At 41.5% G+C, this 23,100-nt stretch overlaps 1 pseudogene; it reads left to right on the forward strand.

Moving 5' to 3' along the window:
• The window catches only part of LOC120019856, a 65,047-nt pseudogene that overhangs the window by 15,341 nt on the left and 26,606 nt on the right, over window positions 1-23,100 (forward strand).

The raw sequence follows: 23,100 nt of genomic DNA on the forward strand, positions 1-23,100 counted from the left end.
TAACAGGACAAAACGAGAGTTTAAGCTCCTCTATCAGTTTCTCTTAACAGACAGAGATGTTTAAAGCTCTTCTATCAGTTTCTCTTCACAGACAGAGATGTTTAAAGCTCCTCTATCAGTTTATCTTAACAGACAGAGATGTTTAAAGCTCCTCTATCAGTTTCTCTTAACAGACAGAGATGTTTAAAGCTCCTCTATCAGTTTCTCTTAACAGACAGAGATGTTTAAAGCTCCTCTCTCAGTTTCTCTTAACAGACAGAGATGTTTAAAGCTCTTCTATCAGTTTCTCTTAACAGACAGAGATGTCTAAAGCTCTATCAGTTTCTCTTAACAGACAGAGATGTCTAAAGCTCCTCTATCAGTTTCTCTTAACAGACAGAGATGTTTAAAGCTCTTCTATCAGTTTCTCTTAACAGACAGAGATGTTTAAAGCTCCTCTATCAGTTATCTTAACAGACAGAGATGTCTAAAGCTCCTCTATCAGTTTCTCTTAACAGACAGAGATGTTTAAAGCTCCTCTATCAGTTTATCTTAACAGACAGAGATGTTTAAAGCTCCTCTATCAGTTTCTCTTAACAGACAGAGATGTTTAAAGTGCTTCTATCAGTTTCTCTTAACAGACAGAGATGTTTAAAGCTCCTCTATCAGTTTCTCTTAACAGACAGAGATGTTTAAAGCTCCTCTATCAGTTTCTCTTAACAGACAGAGATGTTTAAAGCTCCTCTATCAGTTTCTCTTAATAGACAGAGATGTTTAAAGCTCTATCAGTTTATCTTAACAAACAGAGATGTTTAAAGCTCCTCTACTCAGTTTCTCTTAACAGACAGAGATGTTTAAAGCTCTATCAGTTTCTCTAACAGACAGAGTGTTAAAGCTTCTATCAGTTTCCCTTAACAGACAGAGATGTTTAAGCTCCTCTATCAGTTTCTCTTAACAGACAGAGATGTTTAAAGCTCCTCTATCAGTTTCTCTTAACAGACAGAGATGTTTAAAGCTCCTCTCTCAGTTTCTCTTAACAGACAGAGATGTTTAAAGCTCCTCTATCAGTTTCTCTTAACAGACAGAGATGTTTAAAGCTCCTCTATCAGTTTCTCTAACAGACAGAGAGTTTTAAAGCTCCTCTCTCAGTTTCTCTTAACAGACAGAGATGTTTAAAGCCCTCTATCAGTTTCTCTTAACAGACAGAGATGTTTAAAGCTCTCTCTCAGTTTCTCTAAACAGACAGATATGTTTAAAGCTCCTCTATCAGTTTCTCTTAACAGACAGAGATGTTTAAAGCTCCTCTATCAGTTTCTCTTAACAGACAGAGATGTTTAAAGTGCTTCTATCAGTTTCTCTTAACAGACAGGATGTTTTAAGTCTCTCAGTTTCTCTTAACAGACAGAGATGTTTAAAGCTCTATATAAGTTCTCTTAACAGACAGAGATGTTTAAAGCTCCTCTATCAGTTTCTCTTAACAGACAGAGATGTTTAAAGCTCCTCTCTCAGTTTCTCTAACAGACAGAATGTTTAAAGCTCCCTCTTCAGTTTCTCTTAACAGACAGAGATGTTTAAAGCTCTATATAGTTTCTCTTAACAGACAGAGATGTCTAAAGCTCTATCAGTTTCTCTTAACAGACAGAGATGTCTAAAGCTCCTCTATCAGTTTCTCTTAACAGACAGAGATGTTTAAAGCTCCTCTATCAGTTTCTCTTAACAGACAGAGATGTTTAAAGCTCCTCTATCAGTTTCTCTTAACAGACAGAGATGTTAAAGCTCCTCTATCAGTTTCTCTTACAGACAGAATGTTTAAAGCTCCTCTTACAGTTTCTCTTAACAGACAGAGATGTTTAAAGCTCATAGTTTATCTTAACAAACAGAGATGTTTAAAGCTCTCTATCAGTTTCTCTTAACAGACAGAGAGTGTTAAAGTCCTCTATCAGTTTTCTTAACAGACAGAGATGTTTAAAGCTCTATCAGTTTATCTTAACAAACAGAGATGTTTTAAAGCTCCTCTATCAGTTTCTCTTAACAGAAGAGAATGTTTAAAGCTCTATCAGTTTCTCTTAACAGACAGAGTGTTTAAAGCTCTTCTATCAGTTTCCCTTAACAGACAGAGATGTTTAAGCTCCTTATCAGTTTCTCTAACAGACAGAGATGTTTAAAGCTCCTCTATCAGTTTCTCTTAACAGACAGAGATGTTTAAAGTCCTCTCTCAGTTTCTCTTAACAGACAGAGATGTTTAAAGCTCCTCTATCAGTTTCTCTTACAGACAGAGAGTTTAAAGCTCCTCTATCAGTTTATCTTAACAGACAGAGATGTTTAAAGCTCCTCTCTTCAGTTTCTCTAACAGACAGAGATGTTTAAAGCTCCTCTATCAGTTTCTCTAACAGACAGAGATGTTTAAAGCTCCTCTCTCAGTTTCTTAACAGACAGACAGATAGTTTAAAGCTCCTCTAATCAGTTTCTCTTAACAGACAGAGATGTTTAAAGCTCCTCTATCAGTTTCTCTTAACAGACCGAGATGTTTAAAGCTCTTCTACAGTTTCTCTTAACAGACAGAGATGTTTAAAGCTCCTCTCTCAGTTTCTCTTAACAGACAGAGAGTGTAAAGCTCTTAATAAGTTTCTCTTAACAGACAGAGATGTCTAAAGTCTATCAGTTTCTCTTAACAGACAGAGATGTTAAAGCTCCTCTATCAGTTCTCTTAACAGACAGAAGATGTTTAAAGCTCCTCTATCAGTTTCTCTTAAACAGGACAGAGATGTTTAAAGCTCCTCTATCAGTTTCTCTTAACAGACAGAGATGTTTAAAGCTCCTCTATCAGTTTCTCTTAACAGACAGAGATGTTTAAAGCTCCTCTATCAGTTTCTCTTAACAGACAGAGATGTTTAAAGCTCTATCAGTTTATCTTAACAAACAGAGATGTTTAAAGCTCCTCTATCAGTTTCTCTTAACAGACAGAGATGTTTAAAGCTCCTCTATCAGTTTCTCTTAACAGACAGAGATGTTTAAAGCTCCTCTATCAGTTTCTCTTAAAGACAGAGATGTTTAAAGCTCCCTATCAGTTTCTCTTAACAGACAGAGATGTTTAAAGCTCTATCAGTTTATCTTAACAAACAGAGATGTTTAAAGCTCCTCTATCAGTTTCTCTTAACAGACATAGATGTTTAAAGCTCCTCTATCAGTTTTTTAACAGACAGAGATGTAAAGCTCTATCAGTTTCTTAACAGACAGAGATGTTTAAAGCTCTCTATCAGTTTATCTTACAAACAGAGATGTTTAAAGCTCCTCTATCAGTTTTCTCTTATACAGACAGAGATGTTTAAAGCTCTATCAGTTTCTCTTAACAGACAGAGATGTTTAAAGCTCCTCTATCAGTTCTTAACAGACAGAGATGTTAAGCTCCTCTATCAGTTTCTCTTAACAGACAGAGATGTTTAAAGCTCCTCTATCAGTTTATCTTAACAGACAGAGATGTTTAAAGCTCCTCTATCAGTTTCTCTTAACAGACAGAGATGTTTAAAGTGCTTCTATCAGTTTCTCTTAACAGACAGAGATGTTAAAGCTCCTCTATCAGTTTCTCTAACAGAAAGAGATGTTTAAAGTCCTCTATCGTTTCTCTTAACAGACAGAGATGTTTAAAGCTCCTCTATCAGTTTCTCTTAACAGACAGAGATGTAAAGCTCTATCAGTTTCTCTTAACAGACAGAGATGTTTAAAGTCTTCTATCAGTTCCTTAACAGACAGAGATGTTTAAAGCTCCTCTATCAGTTTCTCTTAACAGACAGAGATGTTTAAAGCTCTCTATCAGTTCTTTAACAGACAGAGATGTTTAAAGCTCCTCTATCAGTTTATTCTACAGACAGAGATGTTTAAAGCTCTCTCAGTTTCTCTTAACAGACAGAGATGTTTAAAGCTCCTCTATCAGTTTCTCTTAACAGACAGAGATGTTTAAAGCTCCTCTATCAGTTTCTCTAAACAGACAGATATGTTTAAAGCTCCTCTATCAGTTTCTCTTAACAGACAGAGATGTTTAAAGCTCCTCTCTCAGTTTCTCTTAACAGACAGAGATGTTTAAAGCTCTTCTATCAGTTTATCTTAACAGACAGAGATGTTAAAGCTCTATCAGTTTCTTAACAGACAGAGATGTTAAAGCTCTCTATCAGTTTCTCTTAACAGACAGAGATGTTTAAAGCTCTATCAGTTTCTCTTAAAGACAGAGATGTTTAAAGCTCCTCTATCAGTTTATCTTAACAGACAGAGATGTTAAAGCTCCTCTATCAGTTCTCTTAACAGACAGAGATGTTTAAAGCTCCCTATCAGTTTCTCTTAACAGACAGAGATGTTTAAAGCTCCTCTATCAGTTTCTCTTAACAGACAGAGATGTTTAAAGCTTCTATCAGTTTCTCTTAACAGACAGAGATGTTTAAAGCTCCTCTATCAGTTATCTTAACAGACAGAGATGTTTAAAGCTCTCTCTCAGTTTTTCTTAACAGACAGAGATGTTTAAAGCTCTCTATCAGTTTCTCTTAACAACAGAGATGTTTAAAGCTCTCTATCAGTTTCTCTAACAAACAGAGATGTTTAAAGCTCCTCTATCAGTTTCTCTTAACAGACAGAGATGTTTAAAGCTTCTATCAGTTTCTCTAACAGACAGAGATGTTTAAGTCCTCTATCAGTTTCTCTTAACAGACAGAGATGTTTAAAGCTCTTCTATCAGTTTCTTTCACAGACAGAGATGTTTAAAGCCTCTATCAGTTTTCTTTACAGACAGAGATGTTTAAAGCTCCTCTATCAGTTTCTCTTAACAGACAGAGATGTTTAAAGCTCCTCTATCAGTTTCTCTTAACAGACAAGAGATGTTTAAGTCCTCTTCAGTTTCTCTTAACAGACAGAGATGTTTAAAGCTCTCTATCCGTTTCTCTAACAGACAGAGATGTTAAAGCCTCTATCAGTTTCTCTTAACAGACAGAGATGTTAAAGCTCCTCTATCAGTTCTCTTAACAGACAGAGATGTTTAAAGCTCTATCAGTTTCTCTTAACAGACAGAGATGTTTTAAAGCTCCTCTATCAGTTATCTTAACAGACAGAGATGTTAAAGCTCCTCTATCAGTTTATCTTAACAGACAGAGATGTTTAAAGCTCCTCTATCAGTTTATCTTAACAGACAGAGATGTTTAAAGCTCCTCTATCAGTTTCTCTTAACAGACAGAGATGTTTAAAGCTCTATCAGTTTCTCTTAACAGACAGAGATGTTTTAAAGCTCCTCTATCAGTTTCTCTTAACAGACAGAGTGTTTTAAAGCTCTCTATCATACATATTGAAGGGGTTTTGATACCCCCCTATTGAAGGAGGGTTTGATACATATTGAAGGAGGGTTTGATACATATTGAAGGGGGTTTTGATACATATTGAGGGGGGTTTTGATACATATTGAAGGGGGTTTTGATACATATTGAAGGGGGGTTTTGATACATCTTGAAGGGGGGTTTTGATATACATATTGAAGGGGGGTTTTGATACATATTGAAGGAGGGTTTTGATACATATTGAAGGAGGGTTTTGATACATATTGAAGGAGGGTTTTGATACATACTTGAAGGAGGGTTTTGATATTGAATGTTTGGGTTTTGATACATTTTGAAGGGGGTTTTTTGATACATATGAATGAGGGTTTTGATTCTTATTGAATGTTTGGGTTTTGATCATATTGAATGAGGGTTTTGATTCTTATAGAATGAGGGTTTTGATACATATTGAATGAGGGTTTGATACATATTGATGGAGGGTTTTGATACAAATTGAATGAGGGTTTTGATACATATTGAAGGAGGGTTTTGATACATATTGTAGGGGGGTTTTGATACATATTGAAGGAGGGTTTTGATACATATTGAAGGAGGGTTTTGATACATATTAAATGAGGGTTTTGATACATATTGAATGAGGGTTTTGATACATATTGAATGTTTGGGTTTTGATACATATTGAAGGGGGGTTTTGATACATATTGATGTAGGGTTTTGATACATATTGAAGAAGGGTTTTGAAACATATTGAAGGAGGGTTTTGATACATATTGAAGGGGGGTTTTGATACATATTGAAGGAGGGTTTTGATACATATTGAAGTAGGGTTTTGATACATATTGAATGTTTGGGTTTTGATACATATTGAAGTCGGGTTTTGATACATATTGAAGGAGGGTTTTGATACATATTGAAGGAGGGTTTTGATACATATTGAAGGGGGGTTTTGATACATATTGAAGGAGGGTTTTGATACATATTGAAGGAGGGTTTTGATACATATTGAAGGGGGGTTTTGATACATATTGAAGGGGGGTTTTGTTACATATTGAAGGGGGGTTTTGATACATATTGAAGGGGGGTTTTGATACATATTGAAGGAGGGTTTTGATACATATTGAAAGAGGGTTTTGATACATATTGAAGGAGGGTTTTGATACATATTGAAGGAGGGTTTTGATACATATTGAAGGAGGGTTTTGATACATATTGAAGGAGGGTTTGATACATATTGAAGGAGGGTTTTGATACATATTGAAGGAGGGTTTTGATACATATTGAAGGGGGGTTTTGATACATATTGAAGGAGGGTTTTGATACATATTGAAGGAGGGTTTTGATACATATTGAATGTTTGAGTTTTGATACATATTGAAGGGGGGTTTTGATACATATTGAAGGGGGGTTTTGATACATATTGAAGGGGGGTTTTGATACATATTGAAGGAGGGTTTTGATACATATTGAAGGAGGGTTTTGATACATATTGAATGTTTGGGTTTTGATACATATTGAAGGGGGGTTTTGATACATATTGAAGGGGGGTTTTGATACATATTGAAGGGGGGTTTTGATACATATTGAAGGAGGGTTTTGATACATATTGAATGAGGGTTTTGATACATATTAAATTAGGGTTTTGATACATATTGAAGGAGGGTTTTGATACATATTGAATGTTTGGGTTTTGATACATATTGAATGTTTGGGTTTTGATACATATTGAATGTTTGGGTTTTGATGCATATTGAATGTTTGGGTTTTGATACATATTGAATGTTTGGGTTTTGATACATATTGAATGAGGGTTTTGATACATATTGAATGTTTGGGTTTTGATACATATTGAAGGAGGGTTTTGATACATATTGAATGTTTGAGTTTTGATACATATTGAAGGGGGGTTTTGATACATATTGAAGGGGGGTTTTGATACATATTGAAGGGGGGTTTTGATACATATTGAAGGAGGGTTTTGATACATATTGAAGGAGGGTTTTGATACATATTGAATGTTTGGGTTTTGATACATATTGAAGGGGGGTTTTGATACATATTGAAGGGGGGTTTTGATACATATTGAAGGGGGGTTTTGATACATATTGAAGGAGGGTTTTGATACATATTGAATGAGGGTTTTGATACATATTAAATTAGGGTTTTGATACATATTGAAGGAGGGTTTTGATACATATTGAATGTTTGGGTTTTGATACATATTGAATGTTTGGGTTTTGATACATATTGAATGTTTGGGTTTTGATGCATATTGAATGTTTGGGTTTTGATACATATTGAATGTTTGGGTTTTGATACATATTGAATGAGGGTTTTGATACATATTGAATGTTTGGGTTTTGATACATATTGAATGTTTGGGTTTTGATACATATTGAAGGAGTGTTATGATACTGTCACGCCCTGACCATAGAGAGCCGTTTATTCTCTGTTGGTTGGGGCGTGATAGTGACTAGGGTGGGTCATCTAGGTGTTTAATGGTTTATGTTGGTCTGGTATGGTATGGTTTCCAATCAGAGACAGCTGTTTATCGTTGTCTCTGATTGGGGATCATATTTAGGCAGCCATTTCCTCTTTGTGTTTCGTGGGATCTTGTCTTCAGTTGCATGTGTGCACGCCAGTAGCTTCAAGTTTTGTTCAGTATTGTGTTGTTTTTGTTCTGTGTTCATTTATAAAAGAAAATGTACGCCTACCATGCTGCACCTTGGTCCAATCCTTTCTACGGACCTGACAGATACGTATTGAATGAGAGTTTTGAAACATAATGAAGGAAGGTTTTGATACATATTAAATTAGGGGTTTGATACATATTGAAGGAAGGTTTTGATACATATTGAAGGGGGTTTTTGATACATATTGATGGAGGGTTTGGATACATATTGAAGGGGGGTTTTGATACATATTGAAGGAGGGTTTTGATACATATTGAAGGAAGGTTTTGATACATATTGAAGGGGGGTTTTGATACATATTGAAGGGGGGTTTTGATACATATTGAAGGGGGGTTTTGATACATATTAAATAAGGGTTTTGATACATATTGAAGGAGGGTTTTGATACATATTGAAGGGGGGTTTTGATACATATTAAATAAGGGTTTTGATACATATTGAAGGAGGGTTTTGATACATATTGAAGGAGGGTTTTGATACATATTGAAGGGGGGTTTTGATACATATTGAAGGAGGGTTTTGATACATATTGAATGAGGGTTTTGATACATATTGAAGGAGGGTTTTGATACATATTGAAGGAGGGTTTTGATACATATTGAAGGAGGGTTTTGATACATATTGAAGGGGGGTTTTGATACATATTGAAGGAGGGTTTGATACATATTGAATGAGGGTTTTGATACATATTGAAGGAGGGTTTTGATACATATTGAAGGAGGGTTTTGATACATATTGAAGGAGGGTTTTGATACATATTGAAGGAGGGTTTTGATACATATTGAAGTCGGGTTTTGATACATATTGAAGGAGGGTTTCGATACATATTGAAGGGGGGTTTTGATACATATTGAAGGGGGGTTTTGATACATATTGAAGGAGGGTTTTGATACATATTGAAGGGGGGGTTTGATACATATTGAAGGGGGGTTTTGATACATATTGAAGGGGGCTTTGATACATATTGAAGGAAGGTTTTGATACATATTGAAGGAGGGTTTTGATACATATTGAAGGAGGGGTTTGATACATATTGAATGAGGGTTTTGATACATATTGAAGGAGGGTTTTGATACATATTGAAGGGGGGTTTCGATACATATTGAAGGGGGGTTTTGATACATATTGAAGGGGGGTTTTGATACATATTGAAGGAGGGTTTTGATACATATTGAAGGGGGGTTTTGATACATATTGAAGGAGGGTTTTGATACATATTGAATGAGGGTTTTGATACATATTGAAGGAGGGTTTTGATACATATTGAAGGAGGGTTTCGATACATATTGAAGGGGGGTTTTGATACATATTGAAGGGGGGTTTTGATACATATTGAAGGAGGGTTTTGATACATATTGAAGGGGGGTTTTGATACATATTGAAGGAGGGTTTTGATGCATATTGAAGGGGGGTTTTGATACATATTGAAGGGGGGTTTTGATACATATTGAAGGAGGGTTTTGATACATATTGAATGAGTGTTGGTTGTTTGACATATAATCCAGATTGTGATGTGATAAAATGTCGCTGTTTTTATTGCCTACGTTCAACAAGTCAATGATCAATTCAACCTCTCTCTTTCTCTCCCCATCCATCCTTCTCTATCTCTCTCTAGTTATACAGGCAGAGTGGTGGGGAACGGTCTCCAGGCCCAGAAGCAGAACCCAGAGGTCAAAGTTCGCAGCCCTAACCCCGAACTGGCCGAGGTCAAGGAGAGGCTGGAGCGCTTCAACCAGGTAGGCCCTCCCTCCAGCCTCACGCCATTACCATGGTTACACTAACACAAAGTTGTATCGCTACCGAGTTTGCTATAGGCGTATACAGCACAAACAGGTGAGACCAGACAAGGTAAAGGCAGTTGATTGACAGGTTTATACTATTATCATTCAGTTTGCATGTGAAAGGATGGGTTTTAGAATTACACTTTTAAAGAAACATATTCTTGTTGTGTGTTCGTGTGTCTACTTAGGAAGGTTGTACTAGTATATGTGCAGACAGTGAATGCTGTCTAAAGGTACAGTGCATAACTAGTCATCTAGAGATTCCAGACCTACAAAGAAAAGCTATATTCTGTGGAAGTGGGACGAGAGCCTAAAGCAGTGGGTGTGGATCCATGTCTCTTCAACACAATGAGAACAGAGCAGATTCCTACTGTACCATACTGTATTCTACCCTCAGGGCAGCTGTTGAGGAGAAGAGGAGGAATGTATGAAACTTGATACTACAATCTACTGTTTTCTATATGCTCTATTATCCTAGCTTACACACTCTATTACTGTATATTGGACAGTTCTGATCTTGTTTATTATAGGTCAAACTGGAGAAAACGGGTTGGTCTTATTGGATTGGATCTGGCTTTACAGTACCTAGTCCGTGTCACTACGTTTGATCCTGTTACGTGAATATTGAACACACCATAACATGACATCTGAGGCATAGTTGTATTTTGTTAGCTGACCTCTGCTTTCCTGTGTTTCTCTCTTATACCAAGATTGTTGTAAGAGCAAACGATAAATGAGAAAGAGGGAAGAGAGACGGCGAGAGAGAGGGGTAATGAGAGACAGACAGAGAGATCGAGAGGCAGTGAGAGAGACAGAGAGAGAGAGAATGCCAGACATCGGGAGAGAGCGACACACATAGAGCAAAAGGCCAGCAGTGAGTGACGGCCAGGCGGAGATGACACAGTGCAGCTTCAAAGTGACACCGTTGTTATGTAGATGAGGATTAGGTCCTGAAAGGGCCCGGGTATAAAAGCCTATTGCCCAGGGGTCCCTAGGGGCCATTTGAGGGGACAGATTCTGTTTCACTGCTGCCTTTTGTGGCCCTGCATAATATACCCTCAGATAGTACTCACACTGGCTTTCTCTTATCTCCTTCTTCCTCCTTCACTTTGTCTCCTCCTTTCTCATTCTCTTTCTAACCCTCTCCCTCTCTCTCCTCATCTGTTTTACACCCCTCTCATTCTCTTTCTAACCCTCTCCCTCTCTCTCCTCATCTGTTTTACAACCCTCTCTATCTTTTCTCTCACTCTCTGTTCCTCTTTCTCTCTCTCTCTCTCTTTCTCTCTTTCTCTCTTTCTCTCTCGCTCTCTCTCTCTCCCTTCCTTCCTTCCTTCCTTCCTTCCTTCCTTCCTTCCTTCCTTCCTTCCTTCCTTCCTTCCTTCCTTCCTTCCTTCCTTCCTTCCTTCCTTCCTTCCTTCCTTCCTTCCTTCCTTCCTTCCTTCCTTCCTTCCTTCCTTCCTTCTCTCTCGCACTCTCTCTCTCTTTTCCTTCCTTCCTTCCTTCCTTCCTTCCTTCCTTCCTTCCTTCCTTCCTTCCTTCCTTCCTTCCTTCCTTCCTTCCTTCCTTCCTTCCTTCCTTCCTTCCTTCCTTCCTTCCTTCCTTCTCTCTCACTCTCTCTCTCTTTTCCTTCCTTCCTTCCTTCCTTCCTTCCTTCCTTCCTTCCTTCCTTCCTTCCTTCCTTCCTTCCTTCCTTCCTTCCTTCCTTCCTTCCTTCCTTCCTTCCTTCCTTCCTTCCTTCCTTCCTTCCTTCATTCCTTCATTCCTTCCTTCCTTCCTTCCTTCTCTCTCGCACTCTCTCTCTCTTTTCCTTCCTTCCTTTCTTCCTTCTCTCTCGCTCTCTCTCTCTTTTCCTTCCTTCCTTCCTTCCTTCCTTCCTTCCTTCCTTCCTTCCTTCCTTCCTTCCTTCCTTCCTTCCTTCCTTCCTTCCTTCCTTCCTTCCTTCCTTCCTTCCTTCCTTCCTTCCTTCCTTCATTCCTTACCATCATCAGCCAGCAGCATACCATCCTGCATACCACTGCTGGCTTGCTTCTGAAGCTAAGCAGGGTTGGTCCTGGTCAGTCCCTGGATGGGAGACCAGATGCTGCTGGAAGTGGTGTTGGAGGGCAAGTAGGAGGCACTCTTTCCACTGGTCTAAAAAGTATCCCAATGCCACAGGGCAGTGATTGGGGACACTGGCTAAAATTCCCAATCTGGCCCTCAAACCAACACAGTCACCTAATAATCCCCAGTTTACAATTGGCTCTTTCATCCCCCTCCTCTCCGCTGTAACTATTCCCCAGGTTGTTGCTGTAAATGAGAACGTGTTCTCAGTCAATTTATCTGGTCAGATAAATATAAAAAAACTATAATCTCTCCTTCCCTTCTCTCTCGCTCTCTTGTTCTTCCTTTCTGTCTCTCTACTAGTCAAAATTAGGGAATGGAACACACAGGTTTTCACACAGACACACGCACACACACAAAAACACACACACACACACACACACACTGCTGGCACCAGGGTACTGATACACACACTGACATACTCCATACAAGAGTTTAGTGTTACACTGGCACTGCCATGACCCGGGAAAGGGTGGGGGGGGGATAAGTTATAAGTTACTATGGGGTGTGTAGGAACACACACGCACACGCACATACACTATTACACACTATCACACACACACTGTGCCATTCACTCTCTTTTACACACCACATTTTCTCTCGGAGGAGCGTCCGCGGCGGCAGAGATGAGCTCTAAGCCTTCTAATCTCCTGACCCCACATAAAAAAGTCCATGAAAAGCCTCGCCCACTCCAGCCCTCCTCGCTCTCTCTCTCTCTTCCCCCTCTCTCTCTGAGGATCATCTCCCCTTCTCTTCCCTCTCACTTCTCATCCCTCTCTCCTCCCCTCTACTCTGACAGTAAATAGAGCTCATGTCTACTGGAAGGAGCTCTGAGAGGGCGAGTTCTGATTGCAGACCACTAGCCCAACTGTTTTTGGGTGGAGATGCATTCACAATGCTCTGTCTGTCCCCCTATAGCAGCATTACAATGTTAATGTGTCTCCCTCCCTGCACACACACACACACACACACACACACACACACACACACACACACACACACACACACACACACACACACACACACACACACACACACACACACACACACACACACACACACACACACACACACACAAAGACAGTGAAGAGATGAGATGAGTGAGGTTGATGAAAGCAGTGCTTAGTGAGTTGCCTGGAATGTAACGATGGGATAGGTCAGTGTATTGGCTCCAAGGCTCTGACACGATAGGGAGAGGTCTGTTAGCTCTATGATTGATTACTAGACTACTAGCCTGGCCTACTCTCTATTGGATCTGTACTCACTGTAACATATCACAGATATTCTGTCATGTAGTTGTACAGTTGATTGGAGCATGGTGCTTGCAATACCACCATCGTTTTGCCTTTAATTGTTGCATGGCCCATATGCTGTACATGTATAGGCTAAACATAGTTAACCCAGACTGACTGAACAAAAGCATCTGCCACAGTAAATGACTGTATTGTTGTTAAATGTTTTATCACAGTAAACATAGTTAACCCTGACTGACTGAACAAAAGCATCTGCCACAGTAAATGACTGTATTGTTGTTAAACGTTTTATCACAGTAAACATAGTTAACCTGTTTGGGCTGCAGGGGCAGTATTGAGTAGCCAGATAAAAGGTGCACATTTCAAACGGCCTCGTACTCAATTCTTGCTCGTACAATATGCATATTATTATTACTATTGGATAGAAAACACTCTCTAGTTTCTAAAACCGTTTGAATTATATCTGTGAGTAAAACAGAACTCATTTGGCACAAACTTCCTGACCAGGAAGTGGAAAGTCTGAAAACTATGCTCTCTTCTAGGTCCTGCCTATAAATGGGCATGATACGTATTAGTATACATGCACGTCATACACCTTCCCCTAGATGTCAAGAGGCAGTGAGAGAAGAAATGGAGTGTTTATCTTGGTCTGAGTTGGAATAAATCCTCTTGGAATGACGTGTCACCCATTTCCTGTTTTCAGGAAGGCGCGAGAAGGAACCGGGGATTGCCTTCTGTACAGCTGTCGTTATAGGCGACTACTATCTCCGGCTTTGATTTTATTTGATACATGTGACAATATCATCGTAAAGTATGTTTTTTCAATATAGTTTTATTAGACTATTGAAATTTATTCGGGACGTAATATAACGCTATATTGTGTTTTCGCTGTAAAACACTTAATAAATCGGAAATATTGGCTGGAATCACAAGATGCCTGTCTTTCATTTGCTGTACACTATGTATTTTTCAGAAATGTTTTATGATGAGTATTTAGGTATTTGACGTTGGTGTCTGTAATTATTATGGCTGCTTTCGGTGCAATTTCTGATTGTAGCTGCAATGTAAACTATGATTTATACCTGAAATATGCCCATTTTTCGAACAAAACATAGATTTATTGAATAACATGTTATAAGACTGTCATCTGATGAAGTTGTTTGTTGGTTAGTTTGGTTGGTTCTTGGTTAGTTAGGTTGGCTTTGTGCATGCTACCTGTGCTGTGAAAAATGTCTGTCCTTTTTTGTATTTGGTGGTGAGCTAACATAAATATACGTGCTGTTTTCGCTGTAAAACATTTTAAAAATCGGACATGTTGGCTGGATTCACAAGATGTGTACCTTTCATTTGCTGTATTGGACTTGTTAATGTGTGAAAGTGAAATATTTCTAAAAAATATATTTTGAATTTCGCGCCCTGCACTTGAAGTGGCTGTTGTCATATTGATCCCGACTTAGGGCTTGCAGCCAGAAGAAGTTAACCCTGACTGACTGAACAAAAGCATCTGCCACAGTAAATGACTGTATTGTTGTTAAACGTTTTATCACAGTAAACATAGTTAACCCAGACTGACTGAACAAAAGCATCTGCCACAGTAAATGACTGTATTGTTGTTAAATGTTTTATCACAGTAAACCCCATGCGCCCTGAGGCCCAAGATGAGACAAATAGACTGTAGTTGAGCTGACAGGAGGGACAGGTTCTTTCCTCTTGATGATTGAGCTATCCTTTATTGTACATCTGGTGCTTCTGAAACACTGCAGCCCCACAGGGGCTCATATGAGACTTTCACTGACTCCTTTTACAACTGGAGAGGTACTGGGAGTTAAAAGGTCTCTGCATCTCGGATGTACCCCCCGCTGTGGGTTATTGGAGATGCGTAACTGGACAATGTTTCACTCCCTGTGTTTTAATAAACCACAGTTGGAGTATATTAGAGTCCTCCTTTCTTTCTTTGTATTTATTTGTCTGTTCCAACACCTTAACCTTTGGGATGTGCATATATTTAATTTTCATTCAGTTTATATTCTGTTGCTCAGAGCAGCAGGTAGGTGGTGGTACGGTGTGTATTGAGAGAGGCTTGTGTGGGTTTTTGATTCATGAATAGGCAAATAGCAGTGAGGGCGTCAGCACTCCATATCAAAATATATAAAAAATATATCCAGATTTCACTGGTCTGTGTCTGATATTTAGAATCGTTAAAATCTCAGTTGTATAAGCGGTTTGGTCTAGTATGAGGTTTGCCATCTGTGGTTATTTAATGCTACTTAGACATCATAGAAAGGTATAGAGTGATCGGGAGAGAGGGGTTGATGGAAAGGTATAGAGTGATCGGGAGAGAGGGATTGATGGAAAGGTATAGAGCGATCGGGAGAGAGGGATTGATGGAAAGGTATAGAGTGATCGGGAGAGAGGGATTGATGGAAAGGTATAGAGTGATCGGGAGAGAGGGATTGATGGAAAGGTATAGAGCGATCGGGAGAGAGGGATTGATGGAAAGGTATAGAGTGATCGGGAGAGAGGGATTGATGGAAAGGTATAGAGCGATAGGGAGAGAGGGATTGATGGAAAGGTATAGAGTGATCGGGAGAGAGGGATTGATGGAAAGGTATAGAGCGATCGGGAGAGAGGGATTGATGGAAAGGTATAGAGCGATCGGGAGAGAGGGATTGATGGCAAGGTATAGAGCGATAGGGAGAGAGGGATTGATGGAAAGGTATAGAGTGATCGGGAGAGAGGGATTGATGGAACAGGATAGAGCGATAGGGAGAGAGGGATTGATGGAAAGGTATAGAGCGATAGGGAGAGAGGGATTGATGGAAAGGTATAGAGCGATCGGGAGAGAGGGATTGATGGAAAGGTATAGAGCGATCGGGAGAGAGGGATTGATGGAAAGGTATAGAGCGATAGGGAGAGAGGGATTGATGGAAAGGTATAGAACAATTGGGAGAGAGGGATTGATGGAAAGGTATAGAGCGATAGGGAGAGAGGGATTGATGGAAAGGTATAGAACGATTGGGAGAGAGGGATTGATGGAAAGGTATAGAGCAATAGGGAGAGAGGGATTGATGGAAAGGTATAGAACGATTGGGAGAGAGGGATTGATGGAAAGGTATAGAGCGATCGGGAGAGAGGGATTGATGGAAAGGTATAGAGTGATCGGGAGAGAGGGATTAATGGAAAGGTATAGAGCGATCGGGAGAGAGGGATTGATGGAAAGGTATAGATCGATAGGGAGAGAGGGATTGATGGAAAGGTATAGAGTGATCGGGAGAGAGGGATTGATGGAAAGGTATAGAGCGATAGGGAGAGAGGGATTGATGGAACGTGATATAGCGATAGGGAGAGAGGGATTGATGGAAAGGTATAGAGCGATTGGGAGAGAGGGATTGATGGAAAGGTATAGAGCGATTGGGAGAGAGGGATTGATGGAAAGGTATAGAGCGATAGGGAGAGAGGGATTGATGGAAAGGTATAGAGCGATCGGGAGAGAGGGATTGATGGAAAGGTATAGAGCGATTGGGAGAGAGGGATTGATGGAAAGGTATAGAGCGATCGGGAGAGAGGGATTGATGGAAAGGTATAGAGCGATAGGGAGAGAGGGATTGATGGAAAGGTATAGAGCGATAGGGAGAGAGGGATTGATGGAAAGGTATAGAGCGATAGGGAGAGAGGGATTGATGAAACGTGATATAGCGATAGGGAGAGAGGGATTGATGGAAAGGTATAGAGCGATTGGGAGAGAGGGATTGGTGGAAAGGTATAGAGCGATAGGGAGAGAGGGATTGATGAAACGTGATATAGCGATAGGGAGAGAGGGATTGATGGAAAGGTATAGAGCGATTGGGAGAGAGGGATTGATGGAAAGGTATAGAGCGATAGGGAGAGAGGGATTGATTGAAAGGTATAGAGCGATTGGGAGAGAGGGATTGATGGAAACAGATGAAGAGAGAGATACACACAAACATACACTTGTTCAAACCCGGGTCACCTGCGCAAATCTTCAGGTGTCAGGTAAGCTTGCTCATCACGCGAGCTAGCAGAGTTCACACACACAGACACACACACAGACACACACACACACACACACACACACACACACACACACACACACACACACACACACACACACACACACACACACACACACACACACACACACACACACACACACACACACACAGACACACACACACACACAGACACACACACAGACACACACACACAGACACACACACAGACACACACACATACACACACACACACACACGTTTAGCCCCCCCCACAGAGCAATATATCAAGCCACATTTCTAAAAGGCATTGAGATAAAAGCAAAGAGCCAGATCCTCTTGGTATTCCCAGCCTTCCTAGGGTCTGAATAGGAGACACCCAGAGGGGCGACCATAACCCCACTGTCCCCCCATCCCTCCCCACCTCACCCCCTCAGTGACCGCCCGGCGGTATTCCATGTCAAGGGCCCCTTGGAAAACCGGCCTCAGGGAATACCAACGCTCTGTTTGAAGTCAGGTCTGAAATCTATAGCCTGCTGAGGACAGCAGAGAGCAGAGCATGTGTTATTATCATACACACACACACACACACACACACACACACACACACACACACACACACACACACACACACACACACACACACACACACACACACACACACACACACACACACACACACACACACACACACACACACACACACACTTCCTTTGCACACACACATATAACATGCACCACACACATTTATACTGACTCTGCATACACACTCACATACAATCATCATATACTGTACGCTGCTGCTACTCTGTTTATTGAATATTCTGATGCCTAGTCACCTTACCCCTATACATATCTACCTCTATCACTGCAGTATCCCTGCACATTGTAAATATGGTATTGGAACTAACTGACCCTGTATATACATAGCTTATTTATTTCTTTATTTCTTTTTCCTACAACATTGACATTGGGGCGGCAGGGTAGCCTAGTTAGAGCGTTGGACTAATAACCGAAAAGTTGCAAGATCGAATCCCCGAGCTGACAAGGTAAAAATCTGTTGTTCTGCTCCTGAACAAGGCAGTTAACCCACTAGGCTATCATTGTAAATAAGAATTTGTTCATAACTGGCTTGCCTAGTTAAATAAAGGTAAAATAAAAAATTGTTGGGTTTAGAGCTAGCAGGAAAGGCATTTCACTGTATGTGACATTAAAACTTGAAACATACACACACACACGCACACCCACCAAATCTTGACTGTGACAGTCGATGACATGTCCCAACCATTGAGAAGGTCTGAGGTGACATCCTCCCTGAAGTGCTTATGACTTATGACATATGACTCACAGGCATGGCCCAATGTGATGTCATGGCCTTTAAACAGTCTTTAATGTTCAGGACACTACTGGGACTGGTTTAGACCAGATGATTCAAGTGGAGCAGCTCTCCATTGCTCTTCAAAGAGATGGAGCAGAACTGCAGTCCTCGTGCCAGGGGAGACTCATGATCTGGGTAATCTTTACCAACGGATGCCATCCCAACCACTGGGTTGCCTCTGAAGCTAAGCAGAGTTGTGCCTGGGCAGAGCCTGGATGGAAGATCACTCAGACCAGATGCAGCTGGAAGTGGTATTGGAGGGAGGGAGGGAGGGTCTGTAGGAGGAACTGTTCACTCTGGTCTAAGGAGACCCCAATGCCCCACGAAAATGATGGGAACGGGGACACTGCCCTACTTCAGATGGGACATTAAACCTTCAAATGGAAGTCTTTAAAGGGATGCTTTCCCACACACATTAATCTTAGTCCTGGGCTGTAAAGCATGTTCAGTGGAGAATTTCAGCTTAATCCATGTCTGGGAAACTGGCCCTAAATGTCTTCATTTTCTGTGGTTACTAAAGATCCTATGAAACCTGTCCCAAGAGTAGGGGTGTTAACCCCGGTGTCCTGGCAAAATGTCCTATCTGGGCCCTCATACTACTGTGGGTACATAAATCATCCATAGCTTCCCTCTTCTATCCTCTGGGGCCGAATGTATCAAACATCTGAGTAGGAGTGCTGATTTAAGGACCATTTTTGGCCTTTGAGATTACAATAAATAAAAACACATGGACTGATCCTAGAACAGCACTCCTGCTCTGAGACCCTTCATACACACTGCCCCTGCTCCAAGTCTTTCTACTGTAGCGCTGTTAAATTGTCCCTGGTGGCTCTCTGGCCATATTACAGTCTATTACACATAATTAATCCACTGAGCCAAACCAGAAATCTAATCACACACACACACACACACACACACACACACACACACACACACACACACACACACACACACACACACACACACACACACACACACACACACACACACACACACACACACGGAAAATATGATTCTATTTGGCCTGCTGTCTCTGGTCAGGTTTCGAGACAGACAGAGATGCTGTGGCCACTTTCCATACACACACAGACACATACACACACAAAACATTTTTTTGTCCTGGTTACAGTGGCGTCAGAAAAATATAATCTGTCACTGAGAAAATTGAGAGAACGTGAAAATAGATGAGGGACGAGAGGAAGCGAGGGAAGAAATGACTTCTGCAGACTTTTTCAGGGACTATTACTGTCACGTTATTTTCCTCTCTCCTCTCTTTCTCCCACCTGTTTCTTTGACGGACCCTGCCCTGCCCTGCCCTGATGAGGTGAAGATGCTTAAGTTGTCAAGGCGGTTCTGTCACACACACACACACACACACACACACACACACACACACACACACACACACACACACACACACACACACACACACACACACACACACACACACACACACACACACACACACACACACACACACACTCCTTCTGTGGGCAGTTCAGATCACTCACACACTGTTAAAATACCAGTCATGACTACAGGATATCTGTACAACTACTGGCTGGCTCCCTGCTCTGCCATTGACCCTGTGATGTGGGGAGGGAAACCCCTCCCAGTGCTGCTCTCTATCCTCTTTCTGTGAAATAGTACCACACGGCCCTGTTTTGCCCTCCTACCCGCTGAGCCTGGTCACAATATCAATATTCTCATATAAGACTGGAATGTGTGTCTTTATCCCCCTGCTGGGGTGCATTGGAGTGGTTTACACACACAGACACACACACGCACACACACACACACACACACACACACACACACACACACACACACACACACACACACACACACACACACACACACACACACACACACACACACACACACACACACACACACACAAAATCACACACAGAGACACACGCACACAGACACACAGTGAGTCAGCATCTTTCTCTGTCAGCATCTCTCCCCCTCACCATTTAGGGGATTGGTAACTCCTGGAAACGCTGTCTTCAGTGTGAGTAGGATAAACACACACACACACCTCCGGAATGTTCCTGGAGAAAACAGGGATGGAAATTGAGAGAGAGGGATGGAAAGGGGGGGGGGGGGGGGGGGGGGGGGGTGGCTCATGGTAGCCATGGTGGAGTGCAGAGCAACAAGGCTGTGTCTCAATACTTTAAAATGGCTTCCTATCCTTTAGCCTGTGGACCGTATGGGATGAACCCCTCGGCTTGCACTGATAGCCGAGAGTCGAGACAGAAGATTGCCACGTGTCAGTAATGCGTTTAACCTTTATGTAACATTCATTCAACCAGGTTGTGAACCAATGAAAACATCACCAAGAGTCAAACCCACAGCCAAGATCTTAACAGTACAAACGCATCATAACAAGTGAGTCACTTGGATCAGACAGATGAACACAGCCACTGCTCTGACTGTACAGTATCGCTCCCCAACTCACAACATCCTCAGAACTGATTCATTCATAACATTCTCGTAACATTGCTCTGTCCTATGCCCTACATGGGCTGCATGCATCCTACCATTTTACCTGTATAGGTCACTACTTTTGACCACAGCCCTATGGGCCCTGGTCGAGTACACTAGATAGGGAAAAGGGTGTCATTTGGGACTCAGCGATTGAGAAGGCTGCATACATAACAGCGCGAACGGTAAAGCGCGAACGGTAAAGTGCATCCACAGCCAACTTGAACCAAGATCAGAACTACTGGAGCGTTGTCTGAAATGCCAAGGACAGGAGCAGGCAGAAACATGTTGGAACAGAGCAGAACAGAGCCCATGTTGGAGATCCTGCCGCCGTTTGGCATGTGATCTAAGGGTCTAAAGCTAAGCGTGAGGATCTCTGTGTGTGTGATCTCATGCCCGCCATGTGGCGTACAGTCCTTTCCCAGGGTGCATTTCTCCATCTGGCCCCACTTGACCAATCAGGCAATTGCGTTTTGATTCCTCCGATGCCTATTGGTGCTCTACCTAGGTGCTCCTTACATCATGACCAATCTGGCAATTAGTATTTGTGGTATAGTACTTTTGAACTTATTGTTGATGACATCAGACAGGAAGTAAGCCCTCTATTTCCTATCCGTCCTTAACAGTGGCGTGAATCTAATCAACTTTATTGATCAATCGCCAGAGTGGAAATTGTTTCCTGTCATTTGGAACGTAGCACCACAACGCCTAGCACCAGTTCTTGTTTTGCCTAGCACCAGTTCTTGTTTTGCCTAGCACCAGTTCTTGTTTTGCCTAGCACCAGTTCTTGTTTTGCCGAGCACCAGTTCTTGTTTTGCCGAGCACCAGTTCTTGTTTTGCCGAGCACCAGTTCTTGTTTTGCCGAGCACCAGTTCTTATTTTACTCCAACTATCATAGCTCCACAGGGAACCCAGACATGAAGTGGAATTATTACCACATGAGAAGGGACTGGAGGTTGCCCAGTCAGATCACGTGGTCAGGTAAAACTTCTGGCCCTATAAAGTCTGAGGAAGTCTGGGGACTAGTTGGCATCAAACTGTGCATTGTGGGCAGCAAACTGATGTCATGGGCATCAACTTCTACCTTCTAGTACATACACATTCCCTCCTCAGAACAGGCCAGATAGGCAGGCAGAGGGAGGCCTATCCAGTCAATACTATAATATAGAATCCCATTATTGAAATAGTTTATCTAGAGTATTTCTCACACACACAGCCAGCCCGGCCTTGCCTCCACATAGCTGCTACATCACAATAAACGTTACAGCAATTTGCTTTTCAAACCACTACTGCTCCATTGAGATTGTAAAGGTAATAAACAACCAGGCATACAATAACAATAAACAAACACACACAAACCGCTTAGGAAAGCCGCCAGTTAACGAGTCGTTGCCACAGCGATGGCGTTTAATTAATTTAATCAATTTTCTTGTTAGTTAAAGGGGCTTTAAAGACGACTGGGCCGGACAGTGTTATAACACACACACACACTCAAACACCCTTTAGGCTGAAAAGTGTTGTGCACAGGCTGGAATATGTTCCCGGGATTCATCCGATAACATTCAGGAGTTTACCACATCAGTCACCGGCTTCATTAATAAGTGCATCGACAACCTCGTCCCCACAGTGACCATACGTACATATCCCAACTAGAAGCCATTGATTACAGGCAACATCCGCACTGAGCTATAGTATAAGGCTAGAGCTGCCTCTTTCAAGGAGCAGGACGCTAATCCGGACGCTTATAAGAAATCCTGCTCCGACGAGCCAACAAACATGCAAAGCGTCAATACAGGACTAAGATTGAATCCTACTATGTGGGCTCTGACACTCGTCGGATGTGGCAGGGGTTGTAAACTATCACAGATTACGAAGGGAATCCCAGCAGCGAGCTGCTAAGTGACGCGATCCTACCAGCTAAATATCTTCTATGCTCACGTCGAGGCAAGCAACACAGAGCCATGCATGAGAGCACCAGCTATTCTCGGACGACTGTGATCTCGCTCTCCATGCACGATGTGAGGAAGACTTTTAAACAGGTTAACATTCACAAGGCCGCAAGGCCAGACGGATTACCAGGATGTGTACTCCGAGCATGCGCTGACCA

This window comes from Salvelinus namaycush, chromosome 25 (assembly GCF_016432855.1).
Source record: "Salvelinus namaycush isolate Seneca chromosome 25, SaNama_1.0, whole genome shotgun sequence".
NCBI lineage: Eukaryota > Metazoa > Chordata > Actinopteri > Salmoniformes > Salmonidae > Salvelinus > Salvelinus namaycush.